The sequence below is a fragment of the Microtus ochrogaster genome, unplaced genomic scaffold, assembly GCF_000317375.1.
Source record: "Microtus ochrogaster isolate Prairie Vole_2 unplaced genomic scaffold, MicOch1.0 UNK4, whole genome shotgun sequence".
In the NCBI taxonomy this organism is placed as follows: Eukaryota; Metazoa; Chordata; class Mammalia; order Rodentia; family Cricetidae; genus Microtus; species Microtus ochrogaster.
In genome coordinates, this window is record NW_004949102.1 from 11,094,182 (window position 1) to 11,104,467 (window position 10,286).

At 41.8% G+C, this 10,286-nt stretch overlaps 1 pseudogene; it reads left to right on the forward strand.

Annotated features, from left to right (window-relative positions):
- The first annotated feature begins 5,626 nt into the window (after positions 1 to 5,626).
- LOC102001227 lies at positions 5,627 to 6,984 on the forward strand (annotated as a pseudogene).
- The last annotated feature ends 3,302 nt before the right edge of the window (positions 6,985 to 10,286 follow it).

The window sequence follows — 10,286 nt, forward strand, 5'->3', positions numbered from 1 at the left end:
ATCCCATTCTTGTCTGAAATCTCAATCCAGAGAAATAAAGTCAAATTTAAGAGGGAATCTGATAGATGCCATGTGGAACAAACAATTTCAGCTCAAACCTTGACCCCATAAGAAGAAATGGCTGATGTTACAGTGAGCTGACATCTTACCCAGAGATTCCTGATTACTCCCAACTAGTCTACAAGGTATTTTTTCTTTTTTCTTTTTTTTTTTTTCTGACTCAGATTTCTAGGCTAAAGAACAAATATGAGCAAGATCGATAGACCTGTCTTTACTTTGTGACTCACAGTGGATTTCCAAATTATAACATTTCCACCGTCATACCACACTGTGTGCATAATGAGTAGACTTAAGAGACTTTGTACTGCATTCTGGTGCCAACAATTACAATGTATGTTGTATTATTAATGCTGAAGTAAATCATTTAGCAATACATTATGATGGGTGTTAAGGTTTTCTACCTATAGGTGCAAAGCATCATATCAGTAGACTTCCATAAATGGTGTAATCACACACAACCTGGAAATTAAAGTCTGCTTCAAGGTCCAACCAGGTCAGATCACTAAAAAATGAGAACATGTAAAAGGCAAAATGAAGCCCAAAAGAATAGAAAGAAACATCTATCACCTATGTGTCAGCCCCAAATAATGCCGGCCATGGCAACACCTATATCCCTCCCATGGATTTCTGACTACCCAGTAGTGTAACTGACTCAAATCCAGTCAGGACTTGTCCATCACCAAACTAAATACACACATGCAATCTACTGAATGAGATTCTATTGTACCCCTCTCCTCTGGCCTCATTTCACACAGGAAACACCCAACAGTCCAGGAAAATGCCTTTGTTTTCTTTCTCCCAGTAACTGAGTTCCTATCTACATCAAAGAAGTCTAGTTTTCCAACATTCATCTATGCTAAACTTGCTGACTCATGGTGAACACATAGAAAAAATTTTAATAGTTTAGTCAAAAGTTCACAAATGTGGAAGAAACAACCATATTCTTCCAGAGTAAAGTGGATGAGCAAAATATGGTATAATCAGAAATAGAGAGATGGCTCCATGGTTAAGAGTGTTTCCTGCTCCTCCAGAAGACCTGAATTCAGTTCCCAACACCCATGTCTGGATTCTCATAACAACCTGAGCTCCAGGGGATTGGGATACTCACATCATGCCTCTGTAGGTACACACATACAAATCAAAGTAAAATAAAGTTTAAATGTGTTGCATAAAGACAGTGGTACAATAATCTCAAGAAACTAGAAATGATCCTTCACCAAAGCATGAAGAGGCACAGAAAGATTCTAAGTTTACAACGTTAAGATAAGGACATCTTTCACAAACAACTTTTTATTCTAGCTATGGTACACACTTGGAAATCGGGGAAAGAAATAATATAAAGATAGACAACAGATCTGGATGTGATCCACATCAGTAATCCCAATATTTAAAAGGTGGAAGCATGAGAATCAAAACTTAAAAATCATCCTAAATTATATAGCCAGTTCAAATCCTAAATTATACACCAGGGACTGCACTGCACCTGAGCATATCTCAATGAATTAAAGAACACAGAAACTGGCCAGGAAGTAAGTCACAACAAAGGGAAAGAAATAGAGCTTAGAATGTTTGATTTGGGAAAAGGACCTGATAGCGTCATTTTTTTTTTAAACAAATAAGACACAGAGTTACAAGCTGTGGAGTAGATGGAAAACCCATTTGTTTTAAAAATTAAATACCACAGAATGATTGCACAATAGAGGAGTGGGTTTGTTTTGATATTTGGCTTTTGTTAACTAGTACCACAAAAGCAAATATACATAGCCTACCAAAACATAGTACAATGTTGCTAACTTTTGCTATTAATAAATTAGTATAACATATTTGGGCTTAATCTTTCAAGAATTTAACAGCTAATTATTAGGACAATATTTTGAGAGTAAGAACATTCACCTTATGCGTATTAGCAAATACATTCTCATAAACGTGCTGCTCTGGTGGCATATACATTTAAATTTATATAGAATCCTTAGTTCTCTTGGAATATTTTCATTTCTGTTGTGACATAACTTTGTATTTCTTCGAGAATGTTAATATAATCATAGAATATAGAATCCTTATGTGGAACTGAGAAAAAATTGAAAATGACTAGAAAATTAAAACTCTTCCAATAGTGGTAGTTCATGCCTTTAGTTTAAGCACTAAGGAAGCAGAACCAGGTGAAAATCTGTGAGTTTGAGGCAGGTCTTGTCTATGTAGTAAACTCTATAACAGCCAAGGCTACATCTGTAGAGAGACTGTGTCTCAAAAATAAATTCCTTTTTGTTTCTTGCTTTATGAATCAAGGAGCTACTGTTTGGATATCTGAAATTTAAATTCCATTTTAGATAGATCAACTCTGATGACTCAGTTTTAATACTTGAAATGGAGTTTTAATATTTTAATTATTTAATATTTAAATGATAATATTTTAAAAGATAGTCTCAAGATTACTGAACTTCTGGAGGTCTGGTCTACAAAGTAAGTTCTGGAATACTCAGAAAAACCTTATCTTGTCTAATAATAACAACTATAAGCTTTTTGAACTTCTGAATGAAGATTAAGAAATCCTAGTTTCATCCTAGACAAAAGTAGCATGACCTTTCTGGAGTTTGAAGAATTTACATGACTATTCTTTCTTCTAGAGTATGATTCATCATTAATGTCTCACACAGCTTTTCTTCTTATTTTCTTTTTAAAGACATAATATACTGATGGACGGGACTCAGAAAGAGCTAACTTTTTTCAGTTCTAGGGTTGAAAGTTAGTTACTTGACTTTTGTGTGATAAACTTCTCCTGGGGAGATACAACACACACATGTCTACTCAACCCCATTTAGGGAACTCACAACAGACCAAAGTACGGATACTACCAAAGTCCAATTTGGCAAAGCAATGAGTTTTATTTACTTACAAGAGAACAGGTGAGGAGTTACTTATAGGAACAGAAATGATTCAAAGATGGCTGCATCACAAGAACCCACCTTAGCACTGGAGATCGCTCACAAAGCTGGGAACCTGGAGCATATTGCACAGCCTACCTGAAGATCAACAGATTAGAGCGTCCTTTCCTAGTGTCTCAGTTGGTCTAAAACTCCTCCAGGAAGCTCTGCTGGTTTCTGCTACTTGGCAGCTGTTCTGGTCTCATAGTCTTTGTAGCTTGGCTTCTCTGGGAGTCTTCTTGGTAGCTCTATTCCTATTCCATACTCTGACTGGGAAGGATCTAGTGAATTTGGTCAGTTTCAGGGACTTCCTGAAGCTGTTTTAAGTTGTTGTTCTGTTTGTTTCTTTGTTTTTAAACTTTCTTCTTAAGGAATTTACTTGCAGGATGGAATGTTACAATCTCGGAGGAGGAAATGGTTATGCAACTTTCCCTTGCCAAGTAAGCCCTTTAAGGCCAATTTTCTGCAACTTTTCCAAAATGATTTTTAAATTTTTGAGACCCTAAATTGCCATGCTTGGCCTGCAGCTGACGTTCTCTGTAGTCCAGTATGACCTTGAACTTTATTCTTTTGAAAAGGACTCAGACTGGCCTTGTACTTCCATGCAGACAAAGATGACCTTGGCTTTTCAATCCTCCTGCGTCAGCCTCCTAAGTACGTGGCATCATAGGTATTATCCACCATGTATGAAAGAATGCCCTTTGCTTTTTTGGAAAAGAAAAATTAACTTTCTGCTGTTATAGCCAGGGTCACAGTGCTTACTCAGAACAGCATTGATCACTGCTCTCTGGGTTGGATGGGGAAGCAATCCCATGAGCCCTTCTAAGTAAAGTCCTAATGAGCTTATCAGTTTGAACATGATACAGCTCTCTTCTGAGTTCTTAAAGGGAAGCTCCCACCAATCCTGTCGCAGGAGTTATCAGAATTGAAGCTGTTCTCTTGCTCTAAACCTCTGTGAGGCACGAAAAGGTGCAGTTAGATGCTACACCCACTTGTACACTCTATCTCTCATCAATTTTATCTTTCTTTCTCTTATTTATTAATTCTAATCTACTCCTTCCCTTTCAAGGGAGCCACTGAACAGTCCGTGTTGTCAGTCACAATCTGGACGTGCCAGGATTCCCTTTAATACCATTTCTAATCTTACAGATCACATTGAATCAATGGTGAGACAGAACACCTATCCGTCTGGGTGACTCTCACTTGGGGGCAACTGGATTTGACACTGAGTATAAAATTGTCTGCTGAGGTATCACACACTAACAATCCCAGCATTTACGAAAAGGACTGAGTTAGAAGATCTTTAGTTGCCAAACTGAGATTATAGCAATTTCCAGGCCAGATTGGAACACACAGCAAGATCTATATTTTAAAAATAAACAAATGAAAGAGAGAACAAACAAAAAAGAATTGTTGTATAGAGAGAAGATACATTCATAAGTTTCTCAATTTGTCTTCTTTTGCCTGATTTCATTGCAATACACAGCAAACGACCTAATGGAGAATTGTGTGGCCTGGCAAAAGATCTTCTAAACTCCTTCGCTGCATGTTATACACAGCTTTTCAGTCCTTCCAAGCAGACGTTTTAGCTGTTCATACTAACTTTCCAAAAAAACAGTTATTAATTTGGGGCTACAGTAAATATGACAAATACACACAGTCCCAAGGGAGCCCATGTGTTTTTCATGGCATTTGCCACCCCACTCAGTGCCCAGACTACTGCAGCCTCCTTCCCAGTCTAGCCTGCTGAGTACTGGGACTTCCTTATACATGCCTTTCCTACAACCCACCAGATTTAGCCTGGGCCCCACATCCAGTACACCATTCTAGTCTGACCTTCTGTTTTCACGCCAACTGAGCTCTAGGCTTGGCCCAGGAAAATTCCTCCCTATTTCCCAAACCACAGGACCCTCCCATGTCACATTCAACCTTTCCAATCAGATCTATCTACCTTACACTCCAGCCTTGGACCAGAAAACACATCTGCTTAACAGCCTCTGTCCACCAGGCTTCATTACTTCCCAGCCACTTCCAGCCTCCACTCTAACCGGACCCATATCTCTTCCCATCCAGCCTCAATCAGGTTAGGACGTGTCCAGCACTAAATCAAATCTAAACTTGCAGTCCTTAAAATCGAGATCTGCTGTTCCCTTCTCCTCTGGACCTCAGCTCTCACAGGAAGAACGCAACAGGCAAAAGAGGCCCTCTATTTTCTTTCACCAGCAAAGCTTAGTTCCTGTTTACATTAAGGGAATCTAGCTTCTGACATTCAACTCTGCAGGATTTGCTGTCTCATGGTGAGCCAGCAGAGAAATTCTGTTATTCAAAGTCCACAACTGTGGAGAAATCTTCTTTGCCTTATCAGAGGTAAGTGGACAAGCAAACTGTGGCGCACACAGACAATGGTGCAGTAATACTGAGAAAACAGCAATGAGTGATCAGGTCACTAAACAGCACAGGGGGATTCAAAGTTTACAGTAAGATATGGATGTCCTTCTGGAAAACCAGCTCTTGGGGCATATTGAGAAAGAAATCATTGTGAAGGCAAGAAAAACAGCCAGAAACCAATTCCTCAAGTCTTATCATTATACCCACAGGTTAGTACATCTCTCAGTCCTCATCAGAGACGCCTCCGCACGCAGTAGATGGCGTTGAACCCTGAGACTCAAAACTGGTCAATGTGCAGAACGCTCATCACCAAGTGGGACTTCTGTATCACAGCCTCTTGCTCAGAGACTCTCAAGGAACTGGGGCAAAACAATTGTAAGAGCCAGAAGGAAGTAAATGATTGTACAGGAAGACCACTTTCCTGGACACAACAGGGCATATCCACAGGTCAGCTCATAGTGGTTGTGTCTGTATATATAAGACAGGTATATGATCAAATCAGAAAAAAAGATCTCAGCACAGGGATAGGAGGTAGTGTTAATCCTGTCTATTGAGAAACAGACCACTACCACAGTTAAAAACCAAATTTGAAGCAAGCTTTAATTAAATTCTGGCTAGACTCGCAGCCTCTGGTTCTTGGCGGGAGCTGCGGCGGCAGACGCGTGTGGCGACCAGCACAGGAAAGCCCCAGTGTCACGTGGAAGAGATAGCTATGGAGGCCCTCCACGAAGGGAACCCCTGCCGTCTCGAAGAGATGTTTATTTGTCCCCAAGAGATGATGGATATTCTACAAAAGACAGCTATTCAAGCAGAGATTATCCAAGCTCCCGTGACACCAGAGATTATGCACCGCCACCAAGAGATTACACATACCGCGATTATGGTCATTTCAGTTCACGTGACGACTACCCATCAAGAGGCTATGGTGATAGAGATGGATATGGTCGGGATCGTGACTATTCAGATCATCCAAGTGGAGGTTCCTACAGAGATTCATATGAGAGTTACGGTAATTCGCGCAGTGCACCCCCTACACGAGGGCCCCCCGCCATCTTATGGAGGAAGCAGTCGCTATGATGATTACAGCAGCTCATGTGATGGCTATGGTGGAAGTCGAGACAGTTACTCAAGCAGCAGAAGTGATCTCTACTCAAGTGGCCATGATCATGTTGGCAGACAAGAACGGGGGCTCCCCCCTTCCATGGAAAGGAGGTACCCTCCTCCACGTGATTCCTACAGCAGTTCAAGCCGTGGAGCACCAAGAGGAGGTGGCAGTGGAGGAAGCCGATCTGATAGAGGGGGAGGCAGAAGCAGATACTAGGAACAAACAAGACTTTGGATCAAGGTCTCCAAAAAAAACAAAAGATGAAAAAGTCTTCTGTCAGAACCACCCAAGGACTACTAAGAAAAGTTGTGTTACCTTTTTAAATTTTTCTGTTTTAAGTTCCCCTTTATCATTTTTGTGTTCTTGTGAGGATAAAAGTAAAACATGATTAATTTTGATATTATGAATTGCTTTCAACAGCAAATGTTAAATGTGTAAGACTTGACTTGTACTAGTGTTGTAATTTTCCAAGTAAAAGTGTCCCTAAAGGCAAAAAAAAAAAAATAAAAATTAAATATTGGCTAGTGGATGGGCTCTGGCCAGGTCCATACCTAGCATCCAAGGAAATCGCCTAGATTCACAGTAGGAAGAGAAGAAGGAAAGAAAGAAAACTTCATAATTCATTGTATTTCCTTCCCATCAGGTCCAATCAGGGGCAAGCATGCATCCTGTCTTCCTCCAGCCTGTGAGCCTCCCACCATAGTGATCCAGGGTATACAGTGCAAATGGGTCAAACAAACTTGTTTAGGGGAATGAAAATATGTGTCTTGTTATCTCCCCAAACTAATAGCAGCACCCAGCTTTCCAGGAACTGTCTGTCCTTGGGCCAGCAACTTGCAGATCTGTGCCATTTTGTTTCTTGGCATGTCAGGCATAGTAATCAAAACTTAATATGTGGGCTGGAGAGATGGCTCCAGAGGTTAGGAGCACTGACTTTCCTTCCAGAGGTCCTGAGTTCAATTCCCAGCAACCACATGGTGGCTCATAACCATCTGTAATGAGATCTGGAGTGTAGGCAGACATGCAGACAGAACATTGTATACAAAATAAATAAATCTTTAAAAAAAACTTAATATGTAACTTTTGCTCTCACAGCGGTCACAAAGTCCTACTCCTGCTTTAGGAGCAATTGATATCTGCCTGAGAAAGGAGAGTTCATGTTCTTCATGGATGCCAGCCCTTAATGCTACCCATGCTGCAATAAATGGCCCTATCTCCACAAACATACAGGCAGCACTAAGTTGTCTCTGTGGTTTTGGTTGTTTGTTTTTTAAAGAACTCATAAAATTAGGAGGGAATATTGGTGGGGGTGGGGTAGGGAAGGCACTGGAGGGCTGGGAATGTGGAGAAACCTTGTACAAAAAAAATTATGTACATATATAAAATTCTCAAGCAATAATTTACAAGAGAAATAAAATCAAGCATGACTCCTGCTTAGAATCCTAGCACTAAGGGGCTGGACGCAGGAGGATCAGCAGATAAAGGCCAACCTTGGCCACACAGAGAGTTAGGGGACTGTCATCCGCATTTCTCATAAATGGGGAAGGGCAGTACTAAGGTTTAGTTGAAATGGTATGGTGCCTGAGGAGTACGCACAACTCCCGGAGTTTCATTATTGGTGCTATTAAGTCTCAAACCCTGGGTCAAATGGCTGAGGTGCCTAGTTAACTTATCAAAGTAGATCAGGCCAGCTTCTCCCAGCATCCCTTAATCTCTACTTGTTACAGCTGGCAGGCATACCCCACCTCTCCAGCTCAGGGGTTGGGTTGTTCTCCTAGCTGTATAACCCAACCATTTAGGTTACCTGGTCTTCTTTTCATCTACCCTTTATCCTCCTGGCTTCTTGGTCTGTCTCCTCTCCTCACATAGAGCTCAGGGTCATGTGTACTCTGGACTCTTACAGATGTTTCTGCCTCTGGCAATACTCTCCCTTTTATCTACAGTAAGCTTTCTCCAGCACAGCCAGGAGCAGTCACGTTCTTTCCTTTTATTCTCTCTCTCTCTCTCTCTCTCTCTCTCTCTCTCTCTCTCTCTCTCTCTTTCTCATTCATCTGGTACCAAAAACTGGAAGTAGCATGACTGAGTTCCCCCCCCAAGGAACTCGCCCACTCTGAACCACGCTGCAGATCTGACTCTCCTGAGACACGTACAGATCATCTGTTTCTGCTGGCTTTTGCCACTCTCCAAATTTGATTCTAAAGTCTGCCTCTTCTTCCTTCCACCTTATCTACCTATCCATCCCTCCCTCACCTACTCAGTAAGTGTCCTCTCTCTGGCTCCTGGAGCCTGATACCCACTTTGGGATGCCCACAACATCTCCCTGCTTTAGATCACCCACGATATGGGCACATTCCTGCTGCACCCTTCGGGGTCCCACCACTTGGGAGACTGTACTTCCTAAATTTGCTCTTCCCTTGGAACCCTCACTTCCCCAAAAGCCTCTCCCAGTGCACCTCTTCAGTTCTCTACCTGCTCTAACCACTCACCTCTCCCCTTCTTCTGGCTAAGTGTCCCTGCAGACCTCCATGCTTTGTCTACTTTTATTATGAAAGCCACATCAGTGGGTCAGGAAGCTTCCTCTCACCCTATTGGCCCCTATCATGGGCAAAGGGATGCCTCTCCTCTGTGATTTGGGACAGTTCTTTCTACCATGCCTTTGAGTCCCCCTGGAAATGCCCAGGAGTGAAATTCTTGTCACACTCTGTGGGTGAGGCCAGGAAGCAGGACCGAGGAGCCAGAGTCAAGACTGCCAACCGAACAAAAACGAAATATCCAAGAACAGTGCGAATGACCGCATAAATCTCCATAAAGCCTAACCTTTTATACCCATTAAACTGCATTTTGTAAAAGTAATTTTAAAATGGTGTTTTGAAGCTCAGCAGTTAAGAGAACATGCTGCTCTAAAAGAAGCCCTGATTTCAATTCCCAGGACCCACATCTCGTGGCTCACAACCGCCTGTGAACCTAGAAGGGATCCTTGTTTTATTTTGTTTTGTTTTTCGAGACAGTTTCTCTGTGTAACAGCCCTAGCTGTCCTGGAACTTGCTTTTGTAGACCAGGCTGGCCTCGAACTTACAGAGAACCAGCCGCCTCTGCCTCCTGAGTGCTAGGATTAAAGACCTGTGCCACCACCGCCGGGCTAGTCCTCTGATGGGCTGTAAAGGAACTTGCACACACATGCATGGACACACACAAAAGTTAAAAAAATTGATTTGTTATAAAGGTTTACAAGATTTGTTTTATGATGTTGATATTATTCTTCTCTCATACATTACATCCAGACTGCAGTTTTCCCTCCTTTCATTTTTCCACTCCTCCCTTCTACTTCTCCCCAGGTCTACCCCTCCTCTGTTAATATTCAAAAAAGAGCAGGTCTACCAGGCATATCAAACAAACATAGCATAACAATTTACAGTAAGACTAAGTATAAACCCACCTATCAAGGCCGGATGAGGCAACTCAGGAGGAAAGGGGCAGTTAGAACAGGCAGAGGAACATGGGATGTACTCACTCATATTTGGTTTCTAGCCATAAATAAAGGACATTGAGCTTATAATTCGCAATCCTAGAGAAGCTAATAAGCTAAATAAGAAGGTGAATCCAAAGACAAACATAGAGGCATCCTCCTGAATATTAACCTTCATCAGGCAATGAAAGGAGACAGACAGAGACCCACATCGGAGCACCGGACAGAAATCTCAAGGTCCAAATCAGGAGCAGAAGGAGAAGGAGCACGAGCAAGGAACTCAGGACCGAGAGGGGTACACCCACACTCTGAGACAATGAGGATGTTCTATCCGGAATTCACCAAG